Genomic DNA, 23,823 nt, shown 5'->3' with positions numbered 1-23,823 from the left:
AACTGTTTTAATAAAATCAACCTTAAACTGAGGTAAAAGACCAGAAGTGAAGTGAAGTGAAGTCGCTCAGTCGTGTCCGACTCTTTGCGACCCCGTGGACTGTAGCCCACCAGGCTTCTCTGCCCATAGGATTCTCCAGGCAAGAGTACTGGAGTGGGTTGCCATTTCCTTCTCCAGGGGATCTTCCCAACCCAAAGATCGAACCCAGGTCTCCTGCCTTGTAGGCAGATGCTTTAACCTCTGAGCCACCAGGGAAGCCCCAAAAGACCAAAGTAACAGAGAACCACAATTTCTAGATCTGAAATCTCTTTATTTGGTCTTTTTTTTTGACATTTCGCTTTCACACCCTAAGTCTGACCATTCAAGTGCTTTTTATCTTTGTCATGTAATTCTGACTAAGAATGAATATACATAGGGGCTTACTAAGTATCAACCACTGTTTTAAGCATTTTTACAAGTATTAATTCATTTAATCCTCATAATATCTTTATGGCGTAGATACTATCATCATCCCCATTTATAGATATATGGGATTTCCTGTTGGCTCAGACAGTAAAGAATCTACCTGCAATGCAGGAGACCTGGGTTCAGTCCCTGGGCTGGGAAGATCCCCTGGAGAAGGGAATGGCTACCCACTTCAGTATTCTTGCCTGGAGAATCCCATGGACAAAAGAGCCTGGAGGGCTATAGTCCATGGGGTCGCAAAGAGTAGGACATGACTAAGTGACTAACCCTTTACAGATATGGAAACTGAGACTCAGAGAAGTGATATGATCTGTCTAGGGTCACGGCTAGTAAGTGTCAGAGAATAGGCAGTCTGACTCCAGAGCCATTGCTCCTAACCCCTAAGCCACATGACTGCTCTGTGATGACTGATGAATCTCTCTTTCCAATTACTTCCACCACCATTTGGGGTGGGGCTCACATGACTTCACCTCTATTATTGCAATAGGTTCCTAGTTGGTCCCCTTGACTTTGTACTTGGTGATAACACTTATATACTGCTACTAGATTATTCTTTAATTAAACCCTGCTTCTACCATGTCATTCCTTTTTGAAAATCCTTCTATGACCCAAGGTCCTTGACTGTCAATACCCAACCTGGAGCCCAAAGATGTGGAATGTAAATATGCAGAATTTGTATCAGAAAGAGACCTGTCCAACTAAGTGACAACTTGAAATAATGAAGGTAAACCTAAGGTTTATTCTAGAAGCTGAGGCCTAGCATTCCCCTATCCTGGGGGATCCCCAAAGTGTGTCCTGTGGCCACTGGCCCTTCTCAACTCTGAGCTCTGGGTATTTCCTCAGATAACTTATCCTTGTGAGCAACCAGCATCTGAAAAGTCAGATTAAAATTGCTACCTACCTTCCAAGTTACAAAACTCACATGAGATCTGGGAATGAAGTAACGTTTAGAATCAAAATGGTTCATCTTCATATGAGAAAGATGAAACTACTGTTTTTTGCATTAAGTTATAGTTCTAGGCAAAAAAAGAAATCCTTCTATGACTCCCTGTTGGCCTAGGATGTATAAAATACCTTCTGTTCCTGGTTTTTTAGGGGTTCTGTAGGCTGGTTCCATACTATTTGTTTAGGGTTATGTTTTCCTCTTTCTGTCCGATTATCTAGGACTCTAATCAGGCTGATCTTTTCACCATAGCTGTGCACTTGCTGTTCGTTTCTAACTCTATGACTTCATACTTGCCCATCTCAAGATACCGTGACTCTAGGAACTCTTCCTTACTAATCTCAACTGAATGTGACCTTTCCTTCCTTAGAATGCTCCTAATACTTTTCTTGTACCCCCTCTTATGGTATCATATTCTGACTTGTGGTCTTTTCTTATTTCTCTCCCTGCTCACTCCTTTGTTAGCCTGTCGAAGAAAGAGACTGTGTTTCATTAAACCCTGTATTCCCTGTAGTGCTTCTTTCAATGCAGAGCACATAATGGGCGATCAATATGTAGTTACTGAATTTAACAGAATTCTAGTTTCACCCATTCAGAATGTTTCTCTTTTCCCTTTTATTTTGTTCCAATCTTTCACAAAAATCTCACTTCTTGAATGAGATGCTCTTGACTGCTCCAGTCCTCGATGAAACTTACTTTCTCAGAACTCTTGTAACACTTCAGGCCAATACCATACAATTTAGTACTTTATTATTTTATACAGTCTTTTCATTGCTCGTGTACTATAATACAAGACCTGATATATAAAGATTTCAAGAAATGTTGGTTGAATGAGTCAATATGTCAGTCTTGCCCACCAACTGTAAGGTCTCCAAGACAGGAAGCATCCTTTATGTATCTTCTGTAAGCCCTCAGAGCTCTCAACGTATGACAGGTGCTTTATGAATACTAGCTGACTGATTGGCGCTTGGATTTCTGTTCCAAGTCTGTCCTCTTCTTCCTGTTGTTCTGCCCTCAGCCTGTGATTACACTGAAGAGGCTTTGGAGTCCTCAGGTCTAATTTCCCCATTGAGTACAGGCTGAGTCAGATTGCTGACACACACACCTCTTTTTTCCAGACCCTTTTGAAATTCTGTCTTTAATTCAGGCCTTTTTATAGGGACAAATGCCTAGAGAAAGGGAGCAGGAATCCTTTGGTTGGGGGAGAAGAGTCAGGGGGTGAGAATTGCAAAATATAAACCTTTGGCCAGAAATGATTTTACAGAACTTGTTACTGGGTGTACCCAGTACATGCGGGGAAAAAGGCCATTCTGTGTCTACTTTGTATTGTTTAAAGACAAGGGTAATATATGACAATTCATGTTACAACAGTGAATGACTAGGGCATTTCTTCAAATGGTATGAAGTCTGCCAGTAGATCTAAAAAATAACAATAAAAAGCAATAAAAATAATGTTTGTATAGTAAAATATAATAATGATTTTTGCATAACATATAGCCAACATGGCAGAGACCAATAGTGACTGGTATTCCAGTTTCTTAAAAGAAAGCTTCATGTACCGAGAGGAAAGGGAGAACTGAGATAAGCAAACATCTCTATTACACTGTGCACCTCACAAATACACAGCAATACTTGGAAATGGCAGATGGTAGAATGCGTTTTTGCAGACTGGAGGGGCTTCAAGTTTTGCTCTCTTGGCTGTGATCTATGATGTTGCTGCTCAGAACAGTGGGAGAACAGTGTGCCTAAGAATACGGTGCTTAACAACTCTTCCCAGACTTGCTTCTAGCTGGAGAGAGGGAAAATGATTGACAGCTATATCCAAGGTATAATTGATGTTTCACTGGACCAAAGAATGAGTTCAACACTGCACTAAGCAGTGGACTGCCTAAGATATAAATTTTTCTTTATTCATATTTTATGTATATTTATTTGCCATTTCATTGGCTTACATGCTTAGAAAGTTCTTTATTTTAAATGCAGGCACTCCAAGGGCACATGATCCGCATTTCAGAGGACCCGTTGTCAACAGGTAAGCAGTTCTTTTCTCTGGAATGTATTTGTTAACAAACACAGAAAACTTATTTTTTTATATATATATCATTTTCTGGTCAACAGAGAATTGTGTCTACTATGAGAAGGAAATGACTTATTTTTAGCATAAATGTCCCCTTATTTATACAGGGTAAGTATAAATCTTCCCGTGAGTCATGAATATCCTCTGCTATTCAGCAAACTAACTGCCTCAATTTATTAGACTGAAGAGTTTGTGTTTCTCGAGAAGAGAAGCAAAAAACTGCTTTACAAGATTTAACCACTTTGTAGAGAAGCAGGCGCGTTCCAGTAGTTGTTTTATGCACCTGTTTACTCTGTGATTCGCCACTGCAAATGCAGAGTTGCTATGCCAACTTCTTCCACACAGGGTATTTGTGCCACTCAGCCTCCCAAAGTGGAGAGCTTTCTCAGAGTCATCCATTCACCAATGCCACATGTATGCTTTAGGGTATTTTAAACTGCTTTAGGAAAATATCTGCTTGTCTCAACTGGTGTTGCTCCTGCAAGGTGGCATGGCATTTAAAAATTATCCAATAATTCACAGGCATCTTTTATTATTATTTTCTACCCTCTATTCTAAGGTTTCCTCCTAAAAAGGGAGCTTGCATGGTAGAATGGCTAAAAATGAAGAGAAGATTATCCTGTGGGCAGCTTTTTTTTTTTGGCTTAGCATTGACTTTGATTTCTGGCAGTTGCATGTCATAATAAACTGTGATGTGAAATAATGATCAGCGTCCTTATTTGCACTTGCCAGCACATATATTAGCATTACTGTTATGTCTCTGTAATATCCTAGCTTTAAACAGAAGTGTATCTAGTTTATTCTAATTCTGTAAGAAGCCAAGTCATTTGTTTGAGTCACTCATTCAAAGATGTACCTATGCCCTCTTTAGAGTAAGTCTGAAATCTCTCTCATTCTCTCCATGGTAACACCATGAATACATTTTATTGACCAGTGTACAAGCAGCCTCATTTGATATGGAGTACTTTTATTGTGCTTGCATTCTTTTCATAGTAACTAATTTGTATGAATGGCATCTAGCTTATTGACCTCAAGAGACCTCTAGATATAATCCAGATTCAACAGTAGAAACAAAAACAATGATAATAAGAGCTACCAAATTTACACAGATGAAATACAGATTAGAGTTAATGCCTTTTCTAGCCATAGAGAAGAAAGCAGAGCTTGGTCTGACTGGCTGTGGGTGTGGGGAAGGAGGTTAAAATCTGTCTTCAGTTATTTAGAATGTACTGATAAAACCAGGTGGTCCAGGTAAAGTCTAAAGCACTGTGATGATCACTGTGAGAAAGTAATCTATTTTTACTAAGGGCCTTTTGTGATGTCTTAGCACCAAAAAGCCTTCAAAGGTAAAATAATCATTGTGTATACCTCCCCTCCCCCCTAATTCTTTAGTCTAAGAATGGAGAGAAGTATTGTAAAACCATGGGGGCTTAACTATAGAAAGACACAGTTTGCTCATTGGTAACTTTTCAGATGCAGAGGTTCATAATGCCTTTTCTGGGAAAATAGTTGAGGTGTTTCAAGAGCAAGTGAGAAACCCCACTTTCTTCACATTACCTCTGCATCAAGGCCAGCTTTAATAACATGTTACTTACATAAAGTCAGTTTCTTTTTGAGAGATCCCAAGTCTTATCAGATATTCCAGCAGACCTTCACAGCACTGTCTGCTCACCATTCACAATGTTCTGTATACCACTTCAGTTCACAAGAACATCATTTTGTGCTCAGTGATCAGCCAACTGTAGTTATTTCCAAGAGAAGTGAAGGAAGGATGGTAATTCCATAGAAGAGATTAACTTAGTTTTTCATTTGTCCCCACCTACTTAGATAAGAGGGACTTTCTGGCTGGCTCCGTGGTAAAGAATCCACCTGCCAATGCAGGAGTTTGATCCTGGGCCGAGAAGATCGGAGAAGGAAATGGCAACCCACTCTAGTATTCTTGCCTGGAAAATCCCATGGACAGAAGGAGCCTGGTGGGCTACAGTCCACGGGGTCACAAAGAGTCAAACATGACTTAGTGAGTAAACAACATTAACTAGATAAGAATTGGGCATATATGGAAGCTAATGTCCCATAATGTTGACAACAAACAGTTCTTAAAGAAATATTTATTTGACTGCATTGGATCTTAGTTGCAGCATGCAGGCTTAGTTGCTTTGCAGTGTGTGGGATCTTAGTTCCCTAACCAGGTATCAAACCTGAGTCCCCTGTATTAGAAGGCAGATTCTTAACCACTGTACCTCCAGGGAAGTTCCACAAACAGTGTTTTTGATAGTCCCATTTGGAAAGGTAGTTAACCAGTGCCTGTGCTTTGTCTCCTATATTCAATAGAATTTTAACGTTGGATTGAGGTTGTGAGATTTTTTTAAAAGTTTAAGGGATGTTTAGCAGTATTCTTGGCAGTACCATTAGAGGGCAAAAATGAATGCACACAAAAAACTAAGAAATAAATCTCTTTTACAAGCTGCTACATGAGAAATTTCTCTTACAATTTTAGGACAAAGAAAAATTTTCATTTAATGGAAAGTAAGTGTACTTTCTTCTGTTATATAAAGAGAACTGAAATCTACTGTTTCTCCTTTTGTCCTGACTTGTAGAAAGCCCACTGATAATTTAATTTCAGTGCCAGCAACTACACTGGCCTTTGAGTTGAGCATTTGTTTTTAAGATTTTGAATTTCTATTTCTATTTTAATAATGCTGTTGCATCCAGTTTTAAGGCATTTCGCTAAGTCAGAATATTCATTCTTGTAAGAAGCAGCTTATAGGCAGACAGGTAAATAGAAATGAAAACCTTGAATGTTCCATAATTGACTTTTTCCCTTCTCTATATGCAAAGTAGATGAAGGATCTATGGCTGATACTAATCAAATTGATAGGTTTCACAATGCTGAAAATAACTATTATTATAAATGGTACAAAATCTGTCTGGAATGTAATAAGATGTGCTTATTTTTACCTGAGGCACTGGGGAAAGGTTAAATTTACTGTCAGGAAGGGATTTAAAGAGAGACTGAAGGGTCATTTATTATGAATGTTGTGAAGGGGATTCATTCATATAAAGGACTTACACTAAATGACCTCTGAGTCCTTTCCAACCTTGAAACTCTGTGATTCTGTGATTCAATATTTTTTATTATTGTAATTAGCATACAATATTATATTAGTTTCAGGTATACAACATAGTGATTTGATATTTTTTATTCATTATGCTAGTTACCATCTGTCACCATGGAGAATTGTTAAAATATTATTGACTCTATTTCCTATGTATATATTATATTCCTGTAACTTATTTATAACTGGAGGTTTGTACCTTGTTCATTCCCTTTACCATTTGTCTGTCCTCCCATGTCTCTCCCCTCTGGCAACTATCAGTTTGTTCTCTGGATTTATGAGTCTGTTTCTGTTTTGTTTCTTCCTTTGTTTCTTAAATTCCACATATAAATGAAATCGTATGGTGTTTGTTTTTCTCTAACTTATTTCACTTAGCATAGCACCTTATATATCTATAGTACTGTCACAAATGGTGAGATTTCACTTTTTTATGGCTAATATTCCATTAGACACATACACTATACCACACCATACCACACCGCATCTTGATCCATTCATATATTGATGGATACTTAGGTTGCTTCCATATCTTGGCTATTACAAATAGTACTGCAATGAACATAGGCTGCATATATCTGTTTGAACTAGTATTTTCATTTTCCTCAGGTAAATACCTTGAAGTGCAATTGCTGAATCATATGGTACTTCTGTTTTTAGTTTTGTTTTTACATTTACTTATTTATTCATTTTTATTTTGGCCGTGCTGGATCTTTGTTGCTGCACACAGGCTTTCCCTAGCTTCAGCATGAGGGGGCTCTCCTCTAGCTGCAATGTGCAGGCTACTCACTGCGGTGGCTTCCCTTGTTGTGGAGCACGGGCTTTAGTAGTTGTGGCATGTGGGCTCCGTAGCTGCAGCTTGTGGGCTCTAGAGTACTGGCTCAGTAGTTGTGGCACATGGGCTTAGTTGCCCCATGGCATGTGGGATCTTTCGAGACCGGAGATCGAACCCATGTCCCCTCCATTAGCAGTCAGATACTTAACCACTGGACCATCAGGGAAGCCCTATTTTTAGTTTTTAAAGGAACCTCCATGCTATTTTCCAAAGTGGCTGTACTGGTTTGTATTTCTACTGATAGTTCACCATAGTGATAGTTTCCCTTTTCTCATACATCCTTGCCAGTTTTTATTGTTTCCTGCCTTTTTGATAAAGCCATTCTGACAGGTGTAAGGTGATATCTCATTGTAGTTTTGGTTTGCATTTTCCTGATGATTAGTGATGTTGAGTACCTTTTCAGGTGCTTATTTGACCATCTAACTTTTTTGGGAAAATGTCCATTCAGGTCTTCTACTGATTTTTAAGTGAGGTTGTTTATTTTTTGATGTTGAATAGTATAAGTTATTTATATATTTTGGATATAAACTCCTTATCACATATATTGTTTGCAAATATCTTCTCCAATTTAGTAGGTTGCATTTTCATTTTGTTGGTGGTTTTCTTCACTGTGCAAACACTCTTTAGTTTGAACTAGTCATATTATTTTTGCTTTTGTTGCCATGGGATATTTGGAGACATATCCAAAAAAATATTGCTAAGACGAGTGTCAAAGAGGTTACTGCTTATGTTTTCTTCTAGGAGTTTTATAGTTTCATATCTTTCATTTAAATTTTTAATCCATTTGAGTTTACTTTGTTTATGGTGTGAGAAAGTTGTCTAGTTGGATTCTTTTGCAATTAGTTATCTGGTTTTTCCAACACTATTGAAGAGACTGTTTCTCTCCATTGTACATTCTTGCATCCTTTATTGTAGGTTAATTGACCATAATAGAGTGGGTTTACTTCTGAGCTCTCTATTCTATTCCATTCATCTGTGTGTTGGCTTTTCTGCCAGTATCATGCTGTTCTAGTGACTATAGCTTTGTGGTATAATTTGAAATCAGGGACTGTGATACCTCCAGCTTGGTTATTTCTCAAGATTTTGGCTCTTTGGGGTCTTTTGTGATGCCATACAAATTTTAGAATTATTTGTTCTAGTTCTTTGAAAAATGCTGTATTTCAAAAGGGATTGCACGGAATCTGTGTATTGCTTTGGATAATATGGACATTTCAACAATATTAATTCTTACAATCTATGAGCACAGAGTGTCTTTTCATTTATTTGTGTCATCTTCAATTTCTTTTATCAATGTCTTATAGTTCTCAGAGTAAAGATATTTTACTTCTTATGTTAAATTTATTCCTAGGTATTTTATTTGTTGATGCGACATTGAGTGGATTGTTTTCTTCGTTTCTAATACTTCATTATCAGTGTATAGAAAAGCAACAAACTTATGTCTATTAAACTTCTGTCCTGCAACTTTATTGAACTCTTTCATTAGTTTTGAGAGTGTTTTGGTGGAGTCTTAATGTGTTCTATATGTAGTCATGTTATCTGCAGATAGTAATAGTTTTATTGCTTCCCTTCTAATTTGAATGCCTTTTTTCCCTTTTAATAATATTACAAATTGCTTTATAATATTGTGTTAGTTTCTGTCATACATCAACAAAGATCAACCCTAGGTGTATATATGTTCCCTCCCTCTTGAACCCCCCCCCTCACTTCACACCCCATCCTACCCCTCTAGTTTTCTTCTTTTATTCCTTTTTCTTGTCTGGCTAGACTCCCCAATGCTATGTTGAATGAAAGTTGTGAGATTGGGCATCCTTGTCTTGTTCTTGATCTTAGAAGAAAATCTTCCATGTTTTTACTGTTGAGCATAATGTTGGATGTGGATTTGTCATATGTGACTTCTATTATGTTGAGGTATGTTCACTCTATTCACACTTTGTTAAGAGTGTTTGTCATAAATGGATGTTGAATTTTGTCAAAATTTTTTCTGTATTTATTACGATGACCATATGGACTTTCATCATTGATTTTGTTAATGTAGTGTTACATTGATTGCAGCTACTGAACCATCCTTCAATTCTTGGAATAAATTCGACTTTAATGTGTTATTGCATTCAGTTTGCTAAATTTTTTTTTTTTGGAGACTTTCTGTTTCTGTGTTCATCAAGGATATTTGGCTGTAATTTTCTCTGTGTTTGTGTGTCTGATTTTGGTTCAGGGTAATGCTGGACTCATAGAATAAATTCAAAAGTATTCCCTTTTCTTCAACATTCTGGAATAGTTTAAGAAGAATAGATAACTCTTCTTCAAATGTTTTTTAGAATTCCCCTGTGAAGCCATCTAGTCCTGTGACCTTTGTTTGTTGAGAGTTATTATTTTTTTTAGTTCATTCATTTATTTACTATTTTTAAATATATATTTATTTATTTTAATTGGAGCCTAATTACTTTACAATATTGTATTTATTTTGCCATACATGAACATGAATTCACCATGGGTGTACACGGAGAGTTATTTTTTAAATTACTGATTCAATATCATTACTAGTGATTGGTCTATTCAGATTTTCCATTTATTCTGAAAATAGAGACTTGGAAATCTTGGCAGATTTTATGTTTCTAGGAATGTGTCTCTTTCTTCTAGGTTATCCACTTAAATGGCATCTGGCAACTGTTTATAGGGCTTCCCTGGTGGCTCAGCCAAAAAGAATATGCCTGTTCATAGTATTTTCCTATTGATTTTCTATATGGATGATCTATTGGTTTAAGTAGAATGTTATTGTATTATTGTGTCTTTCTTTATATCTGCTTATATTTTACTTTACTTATTCAGGTGCTTCTTTGTTGGGTGTATAAATGTTATTATATGTTGTATTATTTTGTGTTTTTTGACCCGTTTATCATTATGCAATGCCCATTTTGTCTCTAGTTAAAGTCTTTTATAAAAGTCTACTTTGTCTGATATGGGTATTACTTCCCCAGCTTTCTTTTTGTTTCCATTTGCATGGAATATATTTTTGTATCCCTTCACTTTCACTCTCTTTAGGTCTTTAGAGCTCAGTTGAGTCCCCTGTAGCAACATATTCAGTTCAGTTCAGTCACTCAGTCGTGTCCGACTCTTTGAGACCACATGAATCGCAGCACGCTAGGCCTCCCTATCCATCACCAACTCCCTGAGTTCACTCAAATTCATGTCCATCGAGTCGGTGATGCCATCCAGCCATCTCATCCTCTGTCATCCCCTTCTCCTCCTGCCCCCAATCCCTCCCAGCATCAGACTCTTTTCCAATGAGTCAACTCTTCACATGAGGTGGCCAAAGTATTCGAGTTTCAGCTTTAGCATCATTCCTTCCAAGGGACACCCAGGACTGATCTCCTTTAGAGTGGACTGGTTGGATCTCCTTACAGTCCAAGGGACTCTCAAGAGTCTTCTCCAACAGCACACTTCAAAAGCATCAATTCTTTGGTGCTCAGCCTTCTGCACAGTCCAACTCTCACATCCATACATGACTACTGGAAAAACCATAGCCTTGACTAGATGGGCCTTAGTTGGCAAAGTAATGTCTCTGCTTTTGAATATGCTATCTAGGTTGGTCATAACTTTCCTTCCAAGGAGTAAGCATCTTTTAATTTCATGGCTGCAATCACCATCTGCAGTGATTTTGGAGCTCAAAAAAATAAACTGTGACACTGTTTCCACTGTTTTCCCATCTATTTCCTATGAAGTGATGGGACCAGATGCCATGATCTTAGTTTTCTGAATGTTGAACTTTAAGCCAATGTTTTCCACTCTCCTCTTTCACTTTCATCAAGAGGCTTTTGAGTTCCTCTTCGCTTTCTGCCATAAGAGTGGTGTCATCTGCATATCTGAGGTTATTGATACTTCTCCCGGCAACCTTGATTCCAGCTTGTGTTTCTTCCAGTTCAGCGTTTCTCATGATGTACTCTGCATAGAAGTTAAATAAGCAGGGTGACAATATACAGCCTTGACATACTCCTTTTCCTATTTGGAACCAGTTTGTTGTTCCATGTCCAGTTCTAACTGTTGCTTCCTGACCTGCATATAGGTTTCTCAAGAGGTAGGTCAGGTGGTCTGGTATTCCCAACTCTTGAAGAATTTTCCTCAGTTTATTGTGATCCACACAGTCAAAGGTTTTGGCATAGTCAATAGAGCAGAAATAGATGTTTTTCTGGAACTTTCTTGCTTTTTTGATGATCTAGCAGATGTTGGCAATTTGATCTCTCGTTCCTCTGCCTTTTCTAAAAGCAGCTTGAACATCTGGAAGTTCACGGATCACATATTGCTGAAGCCTGGCTTGGAGAATTTTGAGCATTACATGAGCAAGCATTACTAGCATGTGAGATGAGTGCAATTGTAGTGGTAGTTTGAGCATTCTTTGGCATTGCCTTTCTTTGGGATTGTAATGAAAACTATTGTTAGATGAGTCTTCTTCTTAATGCATTAAGTTACCCTATATCTTTTGACTGGAGAATTTAATTCATTTGCATTTAAAGTAGTTATCGGTACATGTACACTAATTGCCATTTTGTTAATTGCTTTCTGGTAGTTTTTGTAGTTGTTCTCTGTTCTCATCTGCTTCTCTTGGTTACTTCCCTATGGTTTTATGTATTCTTTTAGTGCTATGTTTGGATTCCTTTCTCTGTATTTTTGTGTATTGTTAAGTTTCTGGTGTAACCATGTGGTTCGTATACACCAACTTGTATACCTGGTCATCTATTTTAAGCTGATATTCTCAAGTTTGAAAGCATCTAAAAGGGAAACTGTGGAAACAGTGTCAGTCTTTATTTTTTTGAGCTCCAAAATCACTGCAGATGGTGATTGCAGCCATGAAATTAAAAGACGCTTACTCCTTGGAAGGAAAGTTATGACCAACCTAGATAGCATATTCAAAAGCAGAGACATTTACTTTGCCAACAAAGATCCGTCTAGTCAAGGCTATGGTTTTTCCAGTGGTCATGTATGGATGTGAGATTTGGACTGTGAAGAAAGCTGAGTGCCAAAGAATTGATGCTTTTGAAGTGTGCTGTTGGAGAAGACTCTTGAGAGTCCCTTGGACTGCAAGGAGATCCAACCAGTCCATTCTGAAGGAGATCAGCCCTGGGATTTCTTTGGAAGGAATAATGCTAAAGCTGAAACTCCAGTACTTTGGCCACCTCATGTGAAGAGTTGACTCATTGGAAAAACTCTGATGCTGGGAGGGATTGGGGGCAGGAGGAGAAGGGGACTACAGAGGATGAGATGGCTGGATGGCATCACTGACTCGATGGACGCGAGTCTGAGTGAACTCCAGGAGTTGGTGATGGACAGGGAGGCCTGGCGTGCTGCAATTCATGGGGTTGCAAAGAGTCGGACACGACTGAGTGACTGAACTGAAGTGAACTGAAAAGCACTGCAGTTTTACCCCCCTCACATTTTATGTTTTTGACATCATGTTTAAAATCTTTTAATTTTGAGTACCAACTCATTGTGGTTGATTGCACTGCTTTTGTCTTATAACTTTCAGACTAGCTTTTCAAAAAGCTGATCTCATACCATTCCTATATATTCGCCTTTTCAAGTGAGGTTTTTTTTTTTTTCATATATTTAAACATTTTTATTGTGACCTTTTCCCCTAAAGAAATCCTTTAGCATTTCTTGTAAGTTCGATTTGGTGGTAATTAACTTTATTTTAGCTTGACTGGGATTTATTTCTCTCTTTAATTCTGCATTCTGTAATTTTGCCAGATAGAGTATTTTGGACTGTAATTATTTTTTCTTTCATCACTTTACATATATCCTGACATTCTCTTCTTATCTGTTAAGTTTCTGCTTAAAAATCAGCTAATAGCCTTATGGGGTTTACCTTGTATGGAATTGCTTATTTTTCTCTTGCTGTCTTTGAGACTCTATCTTTTGCTTCATTAATTATAATATATCTTGGTATGAATCATTTTGGGTTCATCTTGTTTGGGACTTTCTAGGTTTCCTATACCTAAATGTTTCTTTCTTTCCCTAGAATAGGGATGTTTTCAGCCATTATGTTTTCAAACAAGTATTCTTCCCCTTTCTGTCTCTTTTATTTTTCTTGGACCTCTATAATGCAAATGTTAGTATGGTTGATGTTTCTCTAGAAGTCCCTTAAATTCCCTTTATTAAAAAAAAAACTTTCTTCTCTTTGCCTTTCTGATTGGATGATTTCCGCTATTCTCTCTTCCATGTAGCTGATCTTCTCTTTTGTATTATCTAATCTGCTATTGATTCCTTTTTTCAGTTATTGTATTCATCAGCTCTGATTGGTTCTGTCTTGTATTTTCTAAGTCTTCATTGAAGATCTCACTGTATTTCTCCATTTCTCTTTTAAGTATACTGAGCATCTTTATGACTATTTCTTTGTATTCTATGTCAGGTAAAATATTTACCTCTGTTTCATTAAGATTTTCCCTAGGGTTTTATTTTGTTCTTTCACTTAGAAAATATTTCTGTCTTTTCATTTTGTTCGACTCTTGGCATTTGTTTCTATGAATTATGCAAAATAGCTACCTCTCCTAGTCTGACGGAGTGGCCTTGTATGGGACTGTCTACTATGTAGACTGTTTGCACCTGCTAGCTTTGGCAGGCTAACTGGAGCTGGAGCAGGTGTGAGTCGGGTAAAATCTCAAGGTACGTTGTGCCAAGTCTGCCTTGGCAGGTTGGCAGGAGTTAGGGTGCGCATGAATTGGAGGCAATCCTGAAGTTGCCTTGGTGGAGCAGCTAGAATAGCAGTAGGCTCTGGCTGTGGGCAGTCCCTGGGTGTGCCATGTTGAGGCCATCTTGGTAGAATGGCTGGAACTGGGGTGGCTGTGGACCATGGAGAGTTCTGGAGGTGATTCAAACAATGGCACTTGCCAGTTCCTCTCATATTAGAGAGAGTTCCAGTAGTTCTCTGCCAGTTTAGCAAAAGCTCTAAGGTTAGTAAATGGATTTCTTTCCATATAATCTAGGTGCCCTTTAAAGTAGCATGTTTATTGTTTTTATTTAATATTTTTGCTGTATCTCAGGGTGGATGAGTCTACACTCAGGTCCCTCAATAATACCTGCCCCTGTTGCAGGTCATGTGGCTAAGGGTAAGGGTGAGGTTTCTGTGTATAGCGTTTCTCTGTCTTTCCTACCAATTTCTATGTGGTCCTTGTATTTGTAGAGCTGTTCAATAAACCCTCAGGATGGGTTGCTTTGTATATAGGTGCAAATTGGGTGTGTTCATGGGAGGAGATGAGTTCAGGGTCTCTCTACTATATCGTCTTAGACCTCTTCCTGTCTTTATGATTCAACTTTTAATGCCAAAGCAGAGAAGGAAGAGCTCAGCTTCTGGGCTTTGTGATATATGCATATAGCTCTATTGATGCTCAACAAAAGCTTTTTAATTTCTAAAGTGCCATTATTAAGTAGACAACTTCAATTATTGTGATAACACAATGCTGTCTCATAAGTTTATGCAGTCCTTGTGAACTTTTTATTCTTTTTGAAGTAATTAGTATGTGTCTTGTCACTATTGTTGTTGTTAGGTTGCTAAGTAGTGTCCAACTTCTTTTGTGACCCCCATGGACTGTAGCCCACCAGGCTCCTCTGTCCATGGGATTTCTTAGGAAAGAATACTGGAGTGGGTAGCCATTTCCTTCTTCAGGGGATCTTCCCAACCCAGGGATTTAACCTGCATCTCCTGCATTGGTAGGCAGATTCTTTATCACTGAGCCACTTGGGAAGCCCTCTTGTCACTGTAGAGGGAACTTATGTGTCTAGAAGTGGGGTCCATCAAGGAAAATTGTGAGGAAAAGTTTATTGAAAAAAGTACACAAAGGCCAATAAAAAATGTAAGTCCCATGTTATAAAAATGTCTGAAAATGTTTCAAAATCATTTTGACTTGTAAAACAGTTTGAAATAAAAACTCTATGTCTTATCACTCCTTTGAAAACTTGTAAGTAGTCTCAAAATGTGGAAGGAAATAAAAACAAGTAATTTCCCTGAATGGCTAATTCTTCAGAATGCAAATGTGAATTGAAGATGTGCTTTAACTTGGCATTTATTTGCCTCATTTTGATTGGAACAAATGGTCTAACATGATCGATTATTTATCATTGTGACAGTATTCCACAGGAAGATGTGGACTAACAGACATCTTTAAAATTTATAGCCTATCCCTTGTATTCCTCAATAAGTGAATTTGTTCTTTATTAATGTTTTTGCACTTTAAAGAGTCACCACCTACAAATTATTCCTAATAATGAAAATAATCAATCTAAAAGATAATATTAAAACTTGAAATCACCTTTAAATCAAAGGATTTAAAGAAACGTATTCATTAACTGTGTGCTTGTTGTGCGTCAGGCAATGTACTGGGTGCTTTCAACAGAGCTTGCAAATGAGTAGGAAGAGAAGATGATAAAAGGATAAAAGTGATGAGTACAATAACAGAGTTACCGACCCAGGCATGGCAAATGAAGAGTGTTTAGTGTACTAGGAGTAGGGAGAGGTGAATCTGGAAAAACCTAAGAGGAGAGGTGACCCTTCAGCTGGTTCTTAAAGATATTCCAAGAAAAGTTGGCAGCACACCTCAGCGTACGAAAACCTGAGAAAACCTGTCCTGGAAATGGTTTGGTGTGCACCCAGTATGTGAAGATCAGGATGAGGTGGAGAGAAATGATGCTGAAGAGGTAACAATGAGCAAAATCATCAAGGACTTATTCAACATATCAGTGTGTTTGGTATTTAATTTTATAGACTCAGAAAAGAGATTGAAGAATTTTAAGAAATTAACAATGAAATTTGTAGTTTCAGAAGCTTTCGTTTAGGAAGCTAGGAGAACACTGCTCTGTACAAGATCTAAATCCAGTACCAGGGACACAAATCTAGAAATGCTCCTAAACTTCATAGGTTGTTCTTATTCTGTTGCCTATGTTTGTGTCATAGAGTGAGGGGAGAGGAGTGTTGTAACCAAAGCGAAGACTGCAATGTAGAAACATATAAGTGGTGGTCACAGTTGGAGTCTAAACATTCTTGTGGTGGCTTCCGGGTGCCCTGTGAGAAAAAGGGGAGGATGCCGCTGGAATCATCTTCCCCTTCAATGCCGCTGTCGTTCCCTTACCCTCAGTGCCTGACAATGTTTCTAACTCTTCCCCTCCCCCAATGTCTTACATCACTTCCCAGGAGATGCAGTGTATTCTTCACTGACTTGCTAGGTGGTCAGGTCCTCAGCGTGAATATTTTCTACAGCACCTGGAAAATTACAGCCATTGCTAGAAAGTCTAGAGCAAACCGACCACCTTGTATCTTTGAGTGCCAGCTGCGTCTTTGGGATCAGTGGTTTGGAGGTTGGGCTGAGCAGGAATGCAATGAATTTCTCAGGCATCTAGAGGTCAGTGAGCCAGACTTTGTGGCAGACTTTTACCAAGCAGTGGCTGCTATAGCTGGTATGGCCTATTGTAGGCTATATCAGATATACAGTATCATAGGCTATACCAGATATACAATATCGTAGGCTGCTACAGCCTATCGTAAAGAATGATAAGCATTAAAAATCAAAGAAGATAGCCAGAGCTAGTGGAGTCATGGCCACAACTTTACTGAGAGAACTTCGGATGTATCACTTAAAGATCTGGGAATGATGTGCATCTGAACAAATCCAGATCAGCAGTCTGCCTCCTAGCTTACTTCTTTCCAAGAGATGTCAAACCATCAAGGATTTTAAGACTTCTTTTGCAACTATAACTGAAAGGAATCTACACATTATAACTCAAGTCTCCTATTGGCCCATGGGGTATCAAGGAGAGCCCTTGTGTTCCAGAAATGAGAGAAGGGAGTACATGACCTTACTAAAGGTCATGTTTTTATAATTTAGCTGGATTGGGATGGCTGATTTCACTGTCATTACCAAGTGTTGGCATAATTATGTGATATCCCCATTACCAGCTTTTGTAGTGATGATTTAGTAAAATTATGGAAAAATGAGGAGACAGAGATTTTTGTTTGAATCCAACAATACTTTTTCTAAAGTATATGTGAAATCTTTGGAACTGGTAGCAGACGCTCATATCTTATAAGTGTTCTCTACAACAATATGAAAACAAATGTCATTCGTTAAGGTTGAAGGGTTTTTCTATTAAAATAAAGAATGAATTTTCAGAAAGAAAGAAGACTTCAGTGTAGTGAGGTAAACACTACGTAGACATTCAGGTTGCGATGGAAGCTCTAAGGAGAGAGTAAATCATGTGGAAGGGAGTGGCACTGCTTGCCTGATATGGTCATTCTCAAAGGGGACTGACGGATGTATAAAAGGTTTTGTTTTTTGTTTTTTGGTTTTGTTTTTTTTTTTTTTTTATGTAAGAAAGGGCAAGGAGTAACTCAGAGATGCATATGGAGGAAGAGACTTTGCATGACTCATGTTAGAGTATTACAAGTATTTATAGTAGTAAGAGGGAGAGTATGGTTGAGAGATAAAATTGCTTAGGTTGAAAGAACCCAGATACTGAAGAGCACTGTATATCTGAAGGCACAGAGTTTGACCTTTATTCTAAAGGGCATGAGATGAATGGCAAGCTTCTGCTCTTCTTAAAAAATTTTATTTTATATTTCAGTATAGTTGATTAACAATGCTGTGTTAGTTTCAGGTCAGGGGAGTTGCATGATTAGATTTGCTTCAGTTGTCTTTAATTGTCATTTCTTCTTTCTCCCCTTTGTCACATTCTCTCCAGTACAGATTTATTTACAGCTCTCCTCAAACTGTTTTGAAAAGGTCACCAATGACTTCCATTGGGCCAAGTATAGTGGGCAACATCTTTTATTTTAATTTCACAGCAGCATTTGACAAAGGTGACTGCTCTTGCCACTTTCATTTTTTATTTTTTGAAATATAGTTGATTATAGTGTTGTGCCAATCTCTGCTGTGACTCAGTTAAACACATAGATATACATTTAAAATATTTTTTCCATTATGGTTTATCATAGTATATTGAGTATAATTTCCTGTGCTATACATTAGGACTTTATTGTTTATCCATTCTAAATATAATAGTTTGTATCTACCAACCCCAAACTCTCAGTCCATCCTCCCCCCACCACAACCTTGGCAACCACAGGTGCATTCTCTATGTTTATGAGTCTGTTTCTATTTTGTAGATAGGTTTATTTGTGCCATGTTTTAGATTCCATATATAAGTGATATCATATGGTATTTGTCTTTCTCTTTCTGACTTACTACACTTCGCATGATAATCTCTAGTTGAGTCTATGTTGCTACAATATTTCATTCTTTTTTATGGCTGAGTAGTATTCTGTTATATACACACCACATCTTCTTTGTCCAGTCATCTGTCGATGGACATTTAAGTTGTTTTCATGTTTGGCTATTGTGAACAGTGCTGCTATGAACATAGGGTTACATGTATCTTTTTGAATTATAGTTTTTCCAGGTATGTTCTCAGGAGCAGGATAGCTAGATCATATGGTAATTCTATTTTTAGTTTTCTGAGGAACTTCCATACTGGCTGCTTGGTTGCTAAGTTGCTTCAGTCGTGTCCAACTCTTTGGGACCCCCATGGACTGTATATAGCCTGCCAGTTTCCTCTGTCGATGGAATTCTTGAGGCCAGAATATTAGAGTGGGTCTCCGTGGCCTCCTCCAGGAGATCTTCCCTACCCAGCGATCGAATCTACATCTCTTATGTCTTCTGTGTTGCAGGAAGATTTACCATTAGTGCCACCAGGGAAGTCCCCATATGGCTATACCGACTTATATTCCCACCAACAATGTAGGAGGGTTCCCTTTTCCACACCCTCTCCAGCATTTGTTATTTGTAGATTTTTTAATGATAACCATTCTGACTGGTGTGACCCCTCTCTCCCTTTTGAAACAGTCTTTCCTCTTGGTTTCCTTGACATCATACTCACCAGATGCTCCCTGCACCTCATTGCTACTTCCTTTTTAGTCTCCTTTTCTGTGTCCTAACCCCTACTTGATCTCCAAATATGAGAGTGCCTTGGTCCTCATCCTTCACTTTTCTCTAGTCTACTTTTACACTAGGTCAATGACTTTAAATATTATCTACATGTCAGTGACTCCCAAGCTTTATATCTCTAGCAATGACTCTCCGTCGACCTCCATATTTCTTTATGCAACTGCCTATTTGACTTCTGTATTTGAATTCATGGTACTTATTCAAACTTAATTTGGTCAAACAGAACTCTTGATTCTTACTTGCACTTGAAAGCTCTAAAACCTCCTTCATCAGTCTTTTCCATTTCAGAAAGTGACACCAGTATCCCACCCTGTTACTCAAGTTACAGGTTCTTGGCTTCCTCTTCCCACCCTCCCCCCATTTCTCACATTGAATGCATCAGCAAGTCTTATTGGCTTTAGCTCCAAAATATATCCCCAGAATACCTACTTCTCTTTTTTACAGTCACCATCATCCGCAGCACTGTATATCCTACTTATACTTTAGCACTAGACTCTAGAATGATCTGTTTTCTTTCCTTATTTTTCTATAGTCCATTCTACATAAAAAACCTTCAGTGAGCTTTCAAATCATGAATTAATTATAGCTCTTCTCCTTAATACATTTTCAATAGCTTTCCATACTATCTATGTAAATTAAACTCAACTTCATGTCCTACATGAGTGCCCTCTGCATGACTCGCTTATATCATCCTGTACCACTCTTTCTCTCTCTCATTTTCTTATTGTAGCCATGCTTGCCTTCTTCTCATTTCTTAAAGATTTTAAACTTGCAGCCATCCTGGGTATACTGACTGAACTACTTTGAGCCCAGACCTTTGCATGAATAGCTACCTCTTGTCATTCAGCTTTTAACTGCCATTGCCCAAGAGCCCTTCATGACAACCTCGTCTTCCAGTCACTATCTGCAACATCATTTAATTGTACTTTCTTTATAATATTCATCATTGTTGAGAATTTCTTTATTCATTTTTTTCTCACAGTTAATATCCTGTCTAATAGATCAGGTTTGTGAGCAGCAAGAACCTTGAGTGTTTTGTTCATCAGTGTAATCCCTATGGTTAGAAAAGTCCCTGACGTGTAATATGTGTCTGGTGAATGACTAAACGAACTATTATCCTAGCTTTAAAGCCAGGGATATCCTGGAGAGAAGAGAAACTAGTTGAAACAAAGGCAGGATACCATTTAGATGAATTTTCAGTTATCTAGCTGACAAATGATTAAAACCTTGACTGAAGCAGTGGCTCTGGAAAAGAATAAATCTAAGAGGTAATAAGAAGGAAAAAATCTACAAGGCTTTAGGACTGATTGTATGCTGAGGATAGAAGAGATGGTCTAGCATGACTGTACTAATAACTGGAAGCATTACGGTTCTATTAATGAAGGTAGGGAACACATGAGGAAGAGCCGGAATGGTTATGAAGAGCAGAGAAGATAGCTAATTTAGTTTTTGAAATGTTGAGTTTTGAAATGCCTATGGCCTCTCCAGGTAAGAGTATTCAGTAGAGAGTCAGAAATATACTTATGAAGCTCTTTGAAATATTGATATAGTTCTTTTAACTAAAAAAGCATCTAAATACAAGGGAAGATAGAATGTTAAATCTAATAGAAAAATGTGTAAGTTTTCTCTTCTGAAAAATACTACCTTATCCTTGTTGCCCTTAGAGTACTCTGTGTGCTTATGACACTGTGTTGTAATCAGTTGTTTGCTTGGCTAGCTCCTCAGTTAAGCCATGAGTTCTGCCAAATAGAGCTGAATATAACAGATAATATATAATGAAGAACAGTTTCAATCATGTTGTTGTTGTTGTTCAGTTGCCAAGTCATGTTCGACTCTTTGCAACCCCATGGGCTGCAGCATGCCAGGCTTCCCTGTCCTTCACTGTCTCCCCAAGCTTGCTCAAACTCATATCCATTGAATCAATGATACCATCCAACCATCTCATCCTCTGTCGCCCCCTTCTCCTCCTGTCCTCAGTCTTTCCCAGCATCAGGATCTTTTCCAGTGAGTAAGCTCTTTATATCAGGTGGCCAAAGTATTGGAGCTTCAGCTTTGGCATCAGTCCTTCCAATGAATATTCAGGGTTGATTTCCTTTAGGATTGACTGGTTTGGTCTCCTTGCATGTTACATGTGCCACTCCCACCCTTCAAATTTCACAAATGACTTCCCACTGCCTAAAAGTTAACTCCAAATTCCTTAACATGATGCTGAAATCTTGACACAAATTTGTCTTAAGTTATCTGACTAAACTATACTCTCTCTAGGGTTTCTAAACTCTTGAATGAACTCTCTGTTGAGACAAACCAAGTCATGTGCATTTCTGCAGGGTCTGAAAATTTATTTTGTCCGTGTTTTAGAATTGCTCTAATTCAAGGATGATGATTAGTATTAACAAAGCTCACAAGAGACTGATGTATCAAGCCAGAATGTTAATGCAATCATTTACATTGAGAAATTTAATTGCTGAGAAGGCCTGATGTTCCTTGGCCTGACCAGCATATTGCTCCCTTTAGGCAAACTACACAAGAAACCTAATTATCAAAAAGGTTCCTGGGTGAATGTGTAGTCAGAAAAGGAAATTACGTGAGTGGAATGGCTAATGGCAAGGCTCTTCCAGCCTGGCTATCTATTGACAGAGCAGCATCTTCACATTGGACCCTTATTTCAACTTGTCTTAGTGCCCTAATCTGGAGGGTGCTCAGATGGGCAGACCTGTTTGAGCATCACATGCAGTTCCCTTTAGATATGTTAATAGATTCAAGAAGTTTGGAATCAAGGCTTGTTAGATTGGGAGGCTTCATCTCACTGAGGTGACTATGTGCGTTAATCATGTGTTGAATCAGAGTTTAAGCTTCAGAAAGCAGTATTATTTTCTCCATGCTCACTTTTTGGAGAAGTATCTCACTGACACCTCAAGTGGTAGTCTTCCTTGCTCTATGGCCCTGCTCTATGGCCTCTGCCCTCCAGCCTCAGAATGCCTTCCCTCCACTGAAATCCTGCAGCTTTTACTATGGATGGTATACAGCACATAATACTTGTGATTTCTTTTTAGCTTTTGGTACTCACATATTGTCTTATAATCTGATTTGTAATTCCTTGGAGGACAGAGATCTGCATTCAGTATGTGTGTAAGTAGGTAATGATGAGCCTTTCTTTTTTTTTTCTTCTTCTAGATATAGCACCAGTTAGAGAACCTTCTCCTTGGATGGCATTCTGGTACAAGGAAAGGGGTTATTTCTTCCATCAGTTCAGTTCAGTTCAGTGGCTCAGTTGTGTCCGACTCTTTGCGACCCCATGAACCACAGCACGCCAGGCCTCCCTGTCCATCACCAACTCCCAGAGTCCACCCAAACTCATGTCCATTGAGTCGGTGATGCCATCCAACCATCTCATCCTCTGTCGTCCCCTTCTCCTCCTTCCCTCAATCTTTCCCAGCATCGGGGTCTTTCCAAATGAGTCAGATCTCTGCATCAGGTAGCCAAAGTATTGGAGTTTCAGCTTCAACATCAGTCCCTCAAATGAACACCCAGGACTGATCTGGTTTAGGATGGACTGGTTTCATCTCCTTGCAGTCCAAGGGACTCTCAAGAGTCTTCTCCAACACCACAGTTCAAAAGCATCAATTCTTTGGCGCTCAGCTTTCTTTATAGTCCAACTCTCAGATCCATACATGACCACTGGAAAAACCATAGCCTTGACTAGACAGACCTTTGTTGGCAAAGTAATATCTCTGCTTTTGAACGTGTTGTATAGGTTGGTCATCACTTTACTTCCATGGAGGAAACGTCTTTTAATTTCATGGCTCCAGTCACCATCTGCAGTGATTTTGGAGCCAGAAAAATAAAGTCAGCCACTGTTCCCCCATCTATTTGCCAAGAAGTGATGGGATCGGATGCCATGATCTTCGTTTTCTGAATGTTGAGCTTTAAGCCAACTTTTTCACTCTTCTCTTTCACTTTCATCAAGAGGCTCTTTAGTTCTTCTTCACTTTCTGCCATAAGGGTGGTGTCATCTGCATATCTGAGGTTATTGATATTTCTCCCAGCAACCTTGGTTCCAGCATGTGCTTCATCCAGCCCAGTGTTTCTCATGATGTACTCTGCATAGAAGTGAAATAAGCAGGGTGACAGTATTCAGCCTTGACGTACTCCTTTTCCTACTTGGAACCAGTCTGTAGTTCCATGTCCAGTTTAACTGTTGCTTCTTGACCTGCATACAGATTTCTCAAGAGGCAGGTCAGGTGGTCTGGTATTCCCATCTCTTTCAGAATTTTCCACAGTTGATTGTGATTCACACAGTCAAAGGCTTTGGCATAGTCAATAAAGCAGAAATAGATGTTTTTCTGGAACTCTTGCTTTTTTGATGACCCAGCAGATGTTGGCAATTTGATCTCTGGTTCCTCTGCCTT

The 23,823-nt window shown here is 38.5% G+C and overlaps 1 protein-coding gene and 1 pseudogene across 1 annotated transcript in view; both read left to right on the top strand.

The window, feature by feature from the left end:
* Positions 1–23,823, top strand: part of SLC44A5 (solute carrier family 44 member 5) — a 216,229-nt gene that overhangs the window by 27,849 nt on the left and 164,557 nt on the right. The window contains exon 2 of the mRNA XM_018045539.1: positions 3,392–3,440. The gene's annotated coding sequence lies outside the window, so the exon portion shown is untranslated. The remainder of the gene's footprint in view (positions 1–3,391; positions 3,441–23,823) is intronic.
* Positions 16,499–16,939, top strand: LOC106501956 (annotated as a pseudogene).

Source organism: Capra hircus, chromosome 3 (assembly GCF_001704415.2).
Source record: "Capra hircus breed San Clemente chromosome 3, ASM170441v1, whole genome shotgun sequence".
In the NCBI taxonomy this organism is placed as follows: domain Eukaryota; kingdom Metazoa; phylum Chordata; class Mammalia; order Artiodactyla; family Bovidae; genus Capra; species Capra hircus.
Note: the sequence above shows the minus strand (reverse complement) of the source record. Positions and strands in the feature narration are given on the sequence as shown.